This window comes from Anser anser (genome assembly GCF_964211835.1).
Source record: "Anser anser genome assembly, chromosome: Z".
Classification (NCBI taxonomy): domain Eukaryota; kingdom Metazoa; phylum Chordata; class Aves; order Anseriformes; family Anatidae; genus Anser; species Anser anser.
Window position 1 is genome coordinate 15129039 of NC_139723.1, and position 14751 is coordinate 15143789.

A 14751-nucleotide genomic window follows, 5' to 3' on the forward strand; every position below is an offset into this window, starting at 1 on the left:
GGGCACTCACAGGCCTTTGTGGATCTAACTGTCCATCCCTGGGGCCTCTCCCCAGCCCTGCCCATGGCTCAGGAGCCCCATTTCAGCTCACCCTGGGGATGTCCTTCCCTGTCCTGGTGAGGCTGTGGGAGTGCTGGTCATCAGATCTGGATCCTCAGACCTACCCTGTGCCCTGGTGCCTTAGGTGTGATTGGGACCCATGCTGTGCCCTCATCTCCATCCCTACTGCTGGTTACATCTGCTGCTCTTGCTGACTGCCCTTGCACCCATTCTGGACCTTATGAATTCCCAGGGCTGTTGATGCCCCCCAAGCCAGAGCTCAGCTCTGGCTGCTGCATTGGCACTCCCCAGCATTGCATTTTGTTGTGGATGTGGCTGGCACTGGGTTTCTGGCTCCCCATCCCTGAGGGAGAAGCCAGCTCCTGCTGTTTCTGGATGATAACCTGCCCATTTTGCCATTGAGCTGCTCATTTCAGAGCTAATGTGGAATTTCAGTCATTGCTCCCTTGAGAAAAATGTGAAATTATGGCATAAAACCCAAGTAGTGTAGCATCAAGCTATTTGAATTCAGCACCAATGTGTCAAATTATCAGGTGCTTATTTTGGTGCACCACAGTCTGGAACTTCTGAATGTATTATACACATGTATGTATAAGCATTCGCATAGATATGTAGTGCTTTAAATTGAATTAGCCAATGCACTAGTAAGATAGTGATAATGAAAATAATAATTCATTTATTTATATTATATCAATATTATCATAGAAATATAATATAAATATATAATTATAATTATTATATAAATAGTAATAAAATAGACTTGTAGAATTAAGATTATTATGTTTCTTTCCTTTGGTAAGGTCAACTTAATAACAAATGCCTGTCTAAAATTTCACAAATGGTATTGCCCTAAGGAAAGAAAAGGTTAAAGGTGTTTGTACTATGTAAGGATAAGAAGCGTGTGTCAGAATTAGCTTTCAAATTAGGAAATTACAAGAAAATGAGATACAACGCCTGTGTGTTGACTAACAGCTAAGGATGGGAATATTCTCATTAGTTGTTTGGAAAGGGAATTCTCTAGGCAGTGTTCTTAGGAGATGAAAACAGAATATTACATTCCAGAGAATGTCTGTATGAATGCTTGTTATACGAGGAAGCATTGCAGAAGCGGAGCAATGTATATTTACTTTGTTGTATTATTCAGAGAATGGCGGGTGTTAAAGATTGAATTTTGCTGGATTTTACTAAGTAAGGGAAAAACTGTTAAAAAAAAGTCCTCCAAGAATACTTGAAGAATAGAATCTTCTTCTTCTTAAGATTAAGGACAAGACTTTCCACTAAGGAATGTTAGTATAGCTGTACTGGCGTCAATGATAGTACATTAATTTATAATAGCCAGCTATTCATGATGTTTTGCAAACAAATAAAAATGCGTAAGTTCCACTCATATGAGGCTCTTGCTTGTGTTGTTCCTTACAGACCTACGTTCTCATTCAACAGAGCCAGTGAGAACATGTTTGAACAAGAGGTCAGAGGAATTTATGGAAGAGTATGAAAATATTATTACTTATGCAGTGCCACATGTATTCTCAGAGACTTTCTACCCGTGGATAATAAACTATGAAAGCAGAAGACAATGTCCCTTGTCTCAAAGACCTTCCTGCTTCTGAGCATTAGAGGAGTACAAATGGAGCATGCAGTTGATGCAGATTTGGAACTGCTGTTAATAGATTATGAAAACAATATTTTCCTGCGATTTCAAATCATTCAAAACACACAGGTGAACACCCTTGCTTTTTTTCTGTAGTGAATTTCCCACAGTAGACTAAAAAGCCTTGAAAATCCAAGACCTTCACAGAGAAAATACATGTGGTTACTGGGTCAGATGAAAAAACTATATATTATAAACATGAACAAACAGATTATTCACAACTCTGCCCCAGCTCCCACAGCTCTCCCATGCAGGTCTATTCTTGCAGGTATAATTTGAGACAATCCACTTACTTTCCCTGGTGGTAGTAAACTTTGCTCAGTCCTGCCAGGGGCTCAGAAGGGCTTTTTCATCCTTTTCAAAGCCTGGCTGGCTGCTTCCCACGTTTTCTCAGTTTTTCTCAGAGCCACGGGATCTTTTCCATCCTGGGTACGACTTCATTTACTGTGCTTGACAATCTTCTCTGTTGGGACACACCTTTGGCAAAGTGCACACCCTAGCTAAAGAGTGTATTTGTCATCCTCCTCATAAAAGAATTTAAGCCAAACAAATAGCCTCATAGAGCAAGCATTTGTTGTCTGGTTATCAGGGAAAATTTAGGTCCTTTCTTGATAAAATAAGACCAGAATAAAAAGTCAGGTAAGCTTTGTAAAGACAAAATATACTGGTTTGTGGCAGGGATTATTTTAATCACATCACACTTTCAAGCTTATTCATATTAAATCTTGTTTTTCATGACTGTCTGTATGAGCTTCCTGCAAATTTTCCTCTCCTACTTTTTTTTTTTTTTTTTTTTTTTTTTACAGTGAGGTATGTGGTAAGACATATCACAAAAAAGTGCATAAATGGATCCAAAAACCTGAAATAAGTGGATATAAACATGACGATTCTGTAATTTGAAAGAACCACCCTCGAACTAAGTTTTCACATGCATGTAACTCAAAATTTTTAAGGGTTGCATTTTTAAAAAGTATAAAGAAGGTAGATCCATTTATGACCAATTATTATTAAAAATAGAACAGTTATCACCAATCATTTTGTAAAATGTGATAAAAGTTTTTCCCTATGAATTGTATGCTATCCTAGCAGAATTTGGACTCACTCATTCAGAGAAACATAGGCAAGCTTTTACAAAACTCTGAAGTTCTAGGCTAAGGTTAAATCTGTTTTTTCGTTAGTCAGGCATATTAAATGTCTGATCTTTACTGAAATGATCGAATGATTGAAGCCTTATGGGATTTTGAATAAGGTCTTTGGTTTACTAATTGCACAGTGGTTCAAAAATACAGCATCCATCATGTTTTGCAGTTTAGTTTAATGATTTCAATATGACTTATGACATTAATTTTCTTGATGATCTTTGTAGATCCCTTCCAACTGAGCTATTCCATCCAATTCTGTAATTTCAAATCTATATGCCAGTATATATAACCCTGAAGAGAGATTTTTCATGTCAGTGACTCCTGCACAAGCATCACACCAAAAACCACTGTGATACATGTCTGTGGAGTTTTAGGACAGCATCATACAGAAGTCTAATAATATTCCTCCATTTTAGAATTAACTAATCAAATTTCATTTTCTAGTTGTGTTTTACTGAGGTAAATACGGGGCTATTGACAAGCACCTAAACCAAGGTCTCTTGTTAGGATCTTATAGACTTATGTGTTCTTGTCAAAAGTAATAGCTAAATTGCTCAAAAGAATATAGTTTTCAATTCTGATAGTAGTTATTAGTGGCAAAATATGAATGGTAGAGTCTTACCTCCTAGCTTTGTGATTCAATGTTTCATTTCTAAAACAGTTTGAGAATGTAGATGTTTTTCTTATTAGCGCATGATGTGATAATAATCTATAGGAAATATATTCTGTGAAAAATATTATTCTTACTGTACAAGGGAAAGAAAGATAAAGTAATTATTTTGAAGATAGAATCAAAAGCTAAAATCTAGGCAAAAAAGTAATAGGTATACTTGTTACTGTGCACAATATTAACCTTATCTAAAGCTATAAGCTAAGCAGAAGTTAGGAATTCTGTTTCTGGATCTAACTGTGAGGTTCTGTGTCTTAGGAGATTTTAGCCTTAAAAAATCTAGTGATCTTTTCTTTAAAAAATATAGAAAATTTACTATTAAAAGGTGTGAAGCCTTTTTTTTTTAAAAAAATATACAAAGTTTACTATTAAAAGGTGTGAATCCTTCAGGAAATCAGTTTTTTTTTTTTTCCTTTTTTTTTTTTTTTAAGATTCTGAAGAGCCATGAAAACAGTGTCTGCTGGATTGTTTGCTAATTTTCCATTTAATTCTCTAGTTTCTTATGTTTAATATTTTGAAGGATATTTTTTTTTCTTTAAGGAATTACTTTCTTCAAAAAATGGTATCCTAAAATAAGAAATATGATCTCATATTTTCTATCAGATAATGGTGTTAAATCTTATTTTTCTATTACATGTGTGAATTTTCTGTATGATGCTTCTTAATTACATGTGGGAGAACAACTGTTACACGCAGTGATGGAGCTAGTCAGCATAAAATCTGGGAGAAGTTCCTGGACAAGGAACTTCTTATAAGTACATATTACCTCTTAACACTATCCATAGCAATGAGCTACTCACAACTACTTGACAGGTTTGCAAATAGGCTCATGTGAGAATACATTAGGAGCTCAAAGCTGCCTCCCATTCACTGAGAAACAGGTTATCACACAAAGGAGAGCTCTTGAAAGAAATGGCACCAGAGAGAGTCTGCTACAAAACAAAACAAAAGACAACAAATAAAAACTAAACCAAGCCAAACCAAACCAAACCAAAACAGATTTGATTGTGTCTCTGCTGAATTCAATAGCAAAACTGGGGTGACAGTTCCTTGTACCAAGACTGCACTTTTGAGAACTTGAAAACAAAGAACAGCTACAGTTAAACTGCTTCACTTCGGTACCATCATGAAATGGTGAAAGCTGATGGGAAAAAGCTGTGGGATTCCCTGGTATTTCCTTACTGAGTTTTAGTGATTCTGTTCTGTGGCAGATACTCAAAAGATGCCTGTGCTGTGTAACACTGCACATGCTGAGGCTTCAGAGCAAGCCCCTAATGAGCCAATAAATTTCTGTGGCAGAATACAGTACTACTTTAGGTCTCAGAAGCAGTACAGTCATGTTAGCCCATGCGGAGTATTAATTCCTCAGCTTTTTAACAGAGCTGATCATCTTGCAGGGAACACTGCCTCAGTGCTGCTCTGGTCTCGGTCCATGTAGAAACACCTGCAGAATCTATGCAAAACAGTTTATACAGACATCAGTTTTGGAGCTGAATGAAAAGGGACCATGAAAAAGCTTAGAATGGGTGCTAAGCTATACACATTGACAATAAATAAATAAATAAATAAAAATTTAAATTGCATTTAAAATGTTGAGCTTTGGACACAGGAAAACACTACATAATTTTAAAAAGACATTAGCATTTGGAAAGATAAGCAAGCAGAGCAGCAACTGTATGGTGTCCCAGCCACAATGTGATACAGGCTTGGGTCTTAATTGGCAGTGAGTTTGATTAAGCATGAATATACAGTGACCTCTATATTGCACTCCAACAAGGTGTTTGCCACAGCTCCACACTGCATCACGCTCTTTCTTTGCCACGCTCTTCACACAAACTAAAGTAGTCCTCAGTGCTTTGGTGTGGTGCAAGACTATAAATTCAGTGTAAATTACCACACTGACTTCATGTTGGCAAGCCCTTAGGCATTTGGCAAAATTGGCTATCACACCAGGCATTTGAAACATCTTTAAACAGGGTTTGAAAGTTTCTAAACAAAATTCAAAATAATGTTTGGAAGTTAAGAAAAATAAAAAATATTTTTAACTTTTCTGAGATGAGACTATTTCTAGTCTTATAGGATGGCATTTTTTTATTAACATTTTATCTGTCATTGTCAGAGGTTGAAGGCAAACAAGTATACTGCTGTCTTGTAAATCTATTTGACCACTAAAAAAAAAAAAAAAAAAAAAGAATTCCTCTACTTGAATTGCACTTTCTGTTAAGTTCCTGTTTATTCCTGTTTATTTCCATCATTGAACTCAGTAGCATCTGTGTATATCCTGTGTTTTTGGATTGAAGGTCTGCACGGCAAGACTTTTTGCTAAACTCGCTCAATAAGAACAAATAGAATGCAAAACTGGAACAAGGCCATTCTGCTTGCTGTAAATCTTTAGGTATGATATTTATATTAAAAAACTCCCATTCTATTTCATACAATGCTAATAAGATTGCACAGTGGATGTCAAGTCCTTGGGAACAGTATAAGTCGGGATCATGTCAAGCGCCTTATTTCAGTACTTTACCATAGTCCTGTTTTGTTAAACAGTTGAAAGAACAAGAGGTTTGCTTCCTTCTAGTTGTATGTATTTTAATACAGAGTAAGTGGCAATTCAGGATATTATCTGTTCTTCAACACCACATATACCTGAAATTCTGGAAATGGGGTAGCTGTTTGTTGTCTGCAGGTCTGCACTGACAAATGCACCCAGTGGTTGTTTGCCGTCCTCTACCAGCACAGAAGTATGCTGACAGTGATACCAGGGCCTTTTGCTGCGGGAACAGTGTTTTGACTGTCAGATTGCATATTTCTTAAACACAGCATGAAACATTGCTTTTCAGCATTTTCATCACGGCAGTAAAGAAAGAACAGCTAGAAATGCAGCGACTTGAGAATATACTGTCTTGTGGATTTTAAGCCCCTGTCTGGGAGGAGAGGGTTTTGCTGTTGCAGAAACTGCTTTGTCATTAACAGCCACAGAAAACATATGTAAAATTATGACATTTGTGTAGATGCAGGAAATTTGGACATTGAGTTTTTGAGAAAAAATATAGCAATTATTATTATTACAGCAATTATCCAGCAATTATGATAGCACTACTGTTTACTTAGGAATCTAAGATTAACATAAGGGAATACAGATCTTGTTGCAATGATTGTCAAAGGGTAAAATCGAACTAAGATGCCATTACAATACTCCCAAGTCACTAACTTTAAATTTGCAAAAACTGGGTACTGTAAGATGTTATGTTTTATTTGGAAGAATGCAGCACTTTTAGATGTTAATAGCTGTTTTATTCTCCAGAAAAAAATCTTTGTTCTCCAACTGTTCCATTTGTGAAATCTTCACTTAATTTGTATTATTTTGCAATCAAGTGACTTTACTACAGGAAAACTCACAGTTTGAAATTTCAAGATTAAAACTTTTTTATAAACCAAACATGAGAACTTTTGTTTTGGTTAAGTTTTTAAAAATGATATTTATATTCAATGATACTACTTTTCAATGGCACAAGATCTAATTTAAACTATTTTACATAAAACACTGTTCTTTGCTTTTTCACACTTGACAAAACTGAAACATTTGCCGGTTGAGTTTTTTTTTCCAATTTAACTGAAATCGTTCTGCTCAGTCAAGAGATAACCAAGCACTCTAAATTGCTGTACACTCAGTTTGTGTGCATTCTTGTTGTCACAGAATTGCCTTCCTTCTTGCTCATTTGCCCAGAGATCAATGATTTGTAACCATGATTCTGACCTGTGTTATGGTTTGCTTTCACTTCTAAACAAACAAGCAGCAATATAATTTTAACGCTCACACACATACACAAAAAAACACAAATGCAGTTCCAGCATAAATGGGAACACTGAGCACAGACAGGTGTTGGGTACATGGATGAGCACTTGCCCAAGAAGTTTGCAAATGAAGGGTCCTCTAACAGCCTGGAAGCTCTACTGGGTAAGGGGTTTCTTTTAACAGTTAATAACAAAGAAATTCCGTGAAGTAAACTCTTTGTTAAATACCACTGAAATCGTAATCAAGAAAGTAAGCTATATGACTTGATAAAACAACCTTTAATGAGCTTTTGATGGAAATCCCTATTCTTTATTCTTTAGATGGGCAGTCTGAGTAATGCAGTAACATTCTGCACTGTCTGAAAAAAGGCTGTGCAAGACGAAGAGGAAAGGTTGCAGGGCCAAATCCTTCATCAGAAAATGCTTTGAAAGATGAGACCCCAGCTGCAAAGTCATTCATTCAAAACAAACAAACAAATAAGCAAGCAAGCAAACAAACAAACAAAAAATCCCACCAACAACCATAACCCCAAACACAAGCTCCTGCTTATTAAAATGCCCTTTTGTGGAACGCTGGAGAAACTCATATCTATCAGGAATGCCTTAACACCATCTGAAAAGGGAGCTATCAGAGCAAAAGCCTAGAAATAACTCAAACAATTCTTTCCCTTCAGTTCTGGGACTTTGAGAAAAGATTCCTTAGAACAATCGTTTATTTTGACTCTAAGAGCCCTACGGTTGCGGTAAGCTTTTATCTTACAACAGCATAGCAGAGAACCCTGTACATTTCGCAGTTTTGCTTTGCTACTTTTTTTTCACTGAGACCCTAGGTTAACTAAATGTATAAAAATCGAAAGCTTTATACAAATAACTTCCAAAGAAGGGCTAGGTTAAAAATACGGTTTGAGGATAGATAGAAAAATGATTGCTTGCATTTTCAAATTAGAACATTTTGAATAGTTTGAACAGTTGAAAGAGTATTTTGAAATACTCTTTCAGAATGGCTTTTCTTCATATGAGATAGTAAAAACTATGACAAGTAAAAATTAATAATAATCAAAGCAATAGGAGCCATACTGAGTTTTATGTCAGGATTGCAGGATAAAGAAGGATATTATGTTATCTACAGAAGGGACAAATGTTGAACCTCTTAAAGCTTTCCATGTGGCCTTCATTTTAAATCTGTTACATGCAGCCGTGCACACAGGACGCCCTAGAAGGTTAAGAAGCAAGGTAGGACAGCAATACTTTGCGTTTAGTCATGCTTATTTTCCTGACATAAGCAAATTCAAACTGCTCCAATGAAAGATATGAAGAGCAGAGGCTTGGGAGTTATATTGGACTGTTGTGGCTACACATCATCATCATTGTTACCTTAGTTACAGCTACAAAAATCCTTGCAGTGGATTGTGATGTTTGAATCAGAATAAATCCTCTTGGCTTTACAGTAGTGGTAGCTGAAGAAATCATAATTTTACCTCTAGTCTGAAAGTTGCTGTGCTGCAGTTATATTTCAAGGCATGACAGATGTGAACCAGTACATCAGTCTTCATTCAGGAAATCATTTCCTTAGAGGCTACATCTCAAGAATCTGAAAACATTACTTAATTATCTATTTAACAAACCCAAACACAACAAGAAGCTGGCAAAAATGTAGAAATCACAGAGAGACTTTTACTCTTTCTTGTCGTTCTACATGAGTGTTTCAGGATGTGAATGAGCATTGGTATCTTCACTCTGGTACAGTGCTGGTACAGTGCTGATGTCTAGACTGAGTCTGCAGACATCCAGGGGAAGGATGTAGCCATGACACCATGCAACCAGCTGCAACACTGACCACTATAAAGAACATCATTCATACTTTCCTGAGGCAAGCGCGAAAGATATGGTCATATACAAGGAATCAAAGATGAGGAAGTCTAGCTGTCAGCCTTAATGTCAGCTAAGTATTATACACTTAAGCTTTTTGTTTCATCAAAACTGAAGTTGTCCCTGCTATCGCTTATCTTTTAAAGAAATGCAATCTCTGGCTATGTAATACATAATGGATAGGAGTAGCTGTCTTTTATTTCTGTCTATACCAATATGACATATTATAGCAATGTTTTCAAAAGGGCAATACATCAAGTCTCAAAAGTCTGTGAAAAGCTCACTTTTGCACAGTATTGTTCTAAATGTTGAGATTCCACCCAGTGCCCCCATGTACCTTGTGAGACACCCATATAATCCTGTGAGAAGAAGAAAAAACAAAACAAAGTAGTAATATTTAGGCTAAAAAGTTAAATTCTGATTCTTGTGGATGGAATTTTGAATAAAATCTCAAGAACTTTTGCATTGTTCTACTTCTAGCTTGGTATAAGGAATCTGAGTTGCAGAGGACATTTTCTGACCCTCTGCAGAACTATAAGCAGGTATTACTTAGTTTTCTTTTCATTAAAGGTTACACTCACCGGTGTTCTAGCTAAATGCCTCATGTAACAAATTCAGTCTAGCATCCCTGTGAAGAAGAAAAGGATTATTTTATACATGGGTACTGTGACACCAAGGAATTTGTCATGATAGTCAAGGCCACACATGAGGTCTAGATTAGTTTCATAAAAAAATAATTCTCCACTCTCCTGCATCTTACAGTGAGGCGTGAATTTGCAAGTTTATGACTTCTTTCTGTGCTCTGGCTGTTAAAATATAATTGTAAATGAAAGACTGATTTGCAGAGCACACAACAGTATGTCAGAAGTCACACATAAAACCTTCAAATTTAGGAAACCACTTGTCTCCAAGCTGCATACTGGTGCACAGAGTTTCAGTGTTGTTACATAAATTTTCTCGCATTCAGTTTTGTGAACCCTGAATAAAGTCCAGTTTTCCCGCTGAGTGCTCCATTTCTGTATTCCAGAAATTGAAAACAACATTAAGTTTTCACTAGAAAAAAGAAGAAAGTGGATGAACGTACTATGACCCTCTAACAATGTCTCTCTCTCTCAATCCCTCTCCTCTATTTATATATACATATATTATATTTGATATTTGAGATTAATATAGATTTCTGTGTGAACACTCTTGAAGGAAGATCTCTTGACACGTATTCAAATAATGCCATTGTAGCATATCAGACTGCATCAAGACAATCCCAGTGTCCCACAGGTAAGAGAACATACACATTCTTTACTGTATTTTCAAGCCATCTTTCATTTTGTTAAAACAGACAGAACTATTTTGCATACAATTTCTCACAGCACTTGTGATTTACTAAAGTACTAAAATCTGGGCCAACTTAACCTTGCAGCCTGCTCTTCAGGTTTTCATTTGAGATCTACAGAATAACATTACAGGAAAAGAAGATAGGAAGCGATCCCATTTAACTGATGTTTACACTTGTCTTTTTTAAATAAACAGCATTAAAAAAGGTGGAGGATAAATGTTTCTAGGTCATGGGGAGCACTGTTAACGCTGTTTAAATAGAAGTTTCTCAAAAGTTGCAACATTCACAAATAATTTGGATGTTTCTGTTTGGTAAATGTTGACTTTTACTTCAAGATGCCGGATAAGAAGTGACCAAGCTGAATCACGGTGTGGTAGAAATTAATTCACACTCTGAGGGTTTCCTGATAGCTTCAGGAGATTAGTCCAAGCCAGACATTTCACCACTCTTACATGCTTATAGCCCATTACAACTGTCTGAAAGGATCTGATCACCATAGATATGTTAAGCTTCCTGGAAATAACAGACATAACCAAAGGAAGGGTAGAAACCCTAAGCAAAATTATAAAAACATGCTAGGAAAAAATGCAGTAATTATTGACTCCACAACCCTGATGACATCAAGCCATAGAACTGCATCATTTTTACTAGTCCAATATGCATCCTCCTAAATGCATACAGACACATTAGTCTTCCTTTTTTGAAGCATGGCTGTGCAAAGAATAATGTCTATGAACAAGGATATTAAAATTGCCCATCTTGCTATGGCAATTTTGTTGTTTTGGATCTCTGCCAAGCACAGATAATTAATTCTTACTTCTGCCTCCTTACAAAAATGCCTTTATGCTATCACAGTTCTTAAAATGAACTGTGGTTCACGACTCCAGTTTTAAAGGTTCAATGCATCATTTATTATAAACTCTGGATTAAGAAATACAAACACAGGACAGCTCTGCAAGATGTTTACTGAAATAGGTTTTTGAATACAGTAAATGGCACTTCTGCTCTATCATTAATGATTATTTTGTTAATTAATGATTAGTAATTAAGAGTAATACAAGAGAGTATTTAAACAAACAAAAAAAATCCCCTAATGAAAGCATATTTGTGCACTGCTTTCTAAGGTGATCATGTGGTACTGAATGTATTTTATTAAGTGCTAAAAACTTTCCACTTCAAAGTGTAGAATATTGGTATGAATCTCAAGACTATGATAACTAGCAGTGAATCTTGCAACAGAAGATTTTGTGCAAGTCTGTAGCTTCAGTTGGCTGTTCATATAAGGAGTTACATAATGTGGTCTTGTTAGCTGTAGCTTTTTATATGGTGAAGAGGCAGATTAATATCGTACAGAAACCCCTGAAAAAAAAACTATGTTGCACAATGTACACTACTGCAAAAATGAATTTAAAAATGAGAATAAATTAATTATACTATTGTAGTCCATCAGCAACATCCCTAGAAAATTAGGCATATAAAAGTTATATCTCTATTTTGCAGATGAGATTTTCATTTCTACTTTTCTCCTTGAGCTGCAAATAATGGTACATATATCAGAGTCCCTGGGCTAATTGTACTTTTGATCCATTCTGATTGCCTGTGGGTGTATTTGGAGATCAATATCAGTTAGCCCATGTGTCCTGGATTACCTTTATTACATGGACTTCTTTTCTTCCAGGAACAAATGGTGCAATAGATGAATACAAAATCCTCTTAAAACACAGTATGATTTATCTAGAACAAAATAAACTGAAAGAGAAGAGAGGCCCCAAATGAGGAAATAGGCTGTGTGAATATCTAAACTTATCCAATATCTAATCTTTACTTTTACACCAATTCCAGTGGATACAGCTTTCTTTCCACTGCCTATGTCATCATGAAATTGCTTAGGCATTTTTTATTATTAACAGTTTTCCTTCAATTTAAACACTCAGTGAAATGATAATTATATTCAGACGCAGTTGATCTTATCAACTGTATCATATTGCTATTTATAGATAGTAGATGACAGCTATATAAATGTTGGCAGGGATACCCATACAAGATTTGGTTTTGCCAGTTTTCTCATCCAGGGGTTCAGCTGTCTAATGAAGTGCTTTGTCTGTGTTTGAGCTGGATATATAAAGTGACAAGGTCTATTTTTAAGAAGACTACACTTTCACACTAGATTTATATTCTTTAAGGTTTCAGTAATAGTTTGGTTTTAAGCAAGAATTTAAACTTTCAGCAAATACAATACACAATATACATATACCTTTTGTGCTTTGTTATTTTCACTTCATCCAAAAAATGAAAGAACACATTTTACTTTTTACCAACAAAAAAATGACCTGCTTATCAGATATGGAGGAACCTGAAAGCAAAGAAATAGACTTGCAAATAAGCAATTTTACATAGAGTGGCTAATTAAAAAAAATAATAGTCCTATTGACATTGAGGAAGAGATTAGCATGTAAGCAATTCAGACAGAACTTCTTTGTGCAAAGTGTAATTAAATTAGAACTTTCAAAGATAATACGCTTTTATAGTTTTCTCAAGGCAAAAGCCCTAAATAAACACAACATTGAACACATGCTACTCTTATCATCACCAGGTATTTTGTAGTGACAGCAAGATTTTAAACAGATGCTTTCAAGTCTCCAGTTATTGCAGAACAACATTAGAAGTGATAAATCTGAATGCCATGTAGCAATGCAGAGGAAAGTTGCAGTTGTAGAACAACTCAGGGAATGTGACTTGACACGGGTATCAAGGCAACGTATTTAGTCATGCCCCGATCCTCCTGCGGCGTCTCACCCTAGTTACCAGGATTGCTGCAGACTTGTCACTGATAACCAGGGAAAGGGAATATATTGGCCAACACGTACAGCTGCCAGGTAAAATGCTGGGTGACTTAAAGGGGGATGCAGTCGTCAACTGTGTAGCAAACATCATATGGAAAATATTTTCAGTTTGTACAAGAGTGGCTTAAGTAGGAAGACATTATGAAGCAGTAAGACAATCCAAATACAGCCATTTATCATGCATTTAGCATTGCACCTGAGACAACTCTAACAGACAAGTCATCTTCCACCTTGTCATTGTACACATACTGGCTTGAAAGCCAGTATAGGAATATTTAATTGGCAATTTAGGATGTTACTTTTTCTAAGAGAATTTTTTTAGCCTTTATGTACATTATGTACTCCATGTACTTTAGGGTACATCTGCACCTAACTGCTCAGACTTCTTGGCATTTTTGTAATTTTCACCTTGCACAAAATTTTGTAGTTTGCAGTTCATGCTTTCATGTTTGTAGCAAAGAAATATAATACATCCAATTATTAATTAGTACAGACATGTTAAACAGTTTCAGATTCATCCTTCCATTTTAAATTCATGATAGCTACTCAGACTCAAGACTTATTATTATTAAAATATATATCTCAAACATTTAAACTTATATATGTCCTTTTGAATTTTACAAAACTGCTTCCTACATTGTGAACAGAAAAAGCTTTTGTTTAAAAAGACAAATTCAAAGAACTGACAGATTATGTAACTCTTCTTTCTTTCACTGTTTCAAAAAATAGCTTCTTTTCATGAGGCTCAAATATCCATCCTCATCTAGTTAAGAAAGAAATAATCTGTAAAATTAAATATTTTTATTTTTATGCCAGAACTGTTTACCTTCAAGCAAGAAAACTCTTGCCTGAAGCAGCTGAATGATGCTCTGATATTTTTTTTTTATTTTCATTTGGACAGCTATTCAGCCCATGTTTTACTAGTTTACTATAAATTTGACCTTCATTTCCTGCATATTTAAGTCAGGTATTTCTTCAAAAGATCAGTGAGCCACTCTCTTGACTCTGCTACAAATCTTAACAGTCTTATTCTTTGTTGATTATTTTTCTTATTACTTTGGGTAAAAATAGTTAGACCGCCCCCCAAAAATATTTATATATATATATATACACTTCAAAATCATGAAGCCTCTCCAAGGGAAGAGAAAAACCTCAGTAACAGCACTCCTTTTATCTACAAAATATCTTATTAAAATTTGGGGGAAGTACACGTGAAACAAACAATGAAGAAAAAATATAGAGGAAATTAGGAGTGTTAGAATTATAGATTGAACCCATTGCTGCCACTGGCAACAGAGTATCGTGGGAGAGCAGATAAATTTATTTCGACTTCTGCAGTGACTTCATTACAGGACATATCAGTCAAAATCAGTGGCATTTCAACTTTC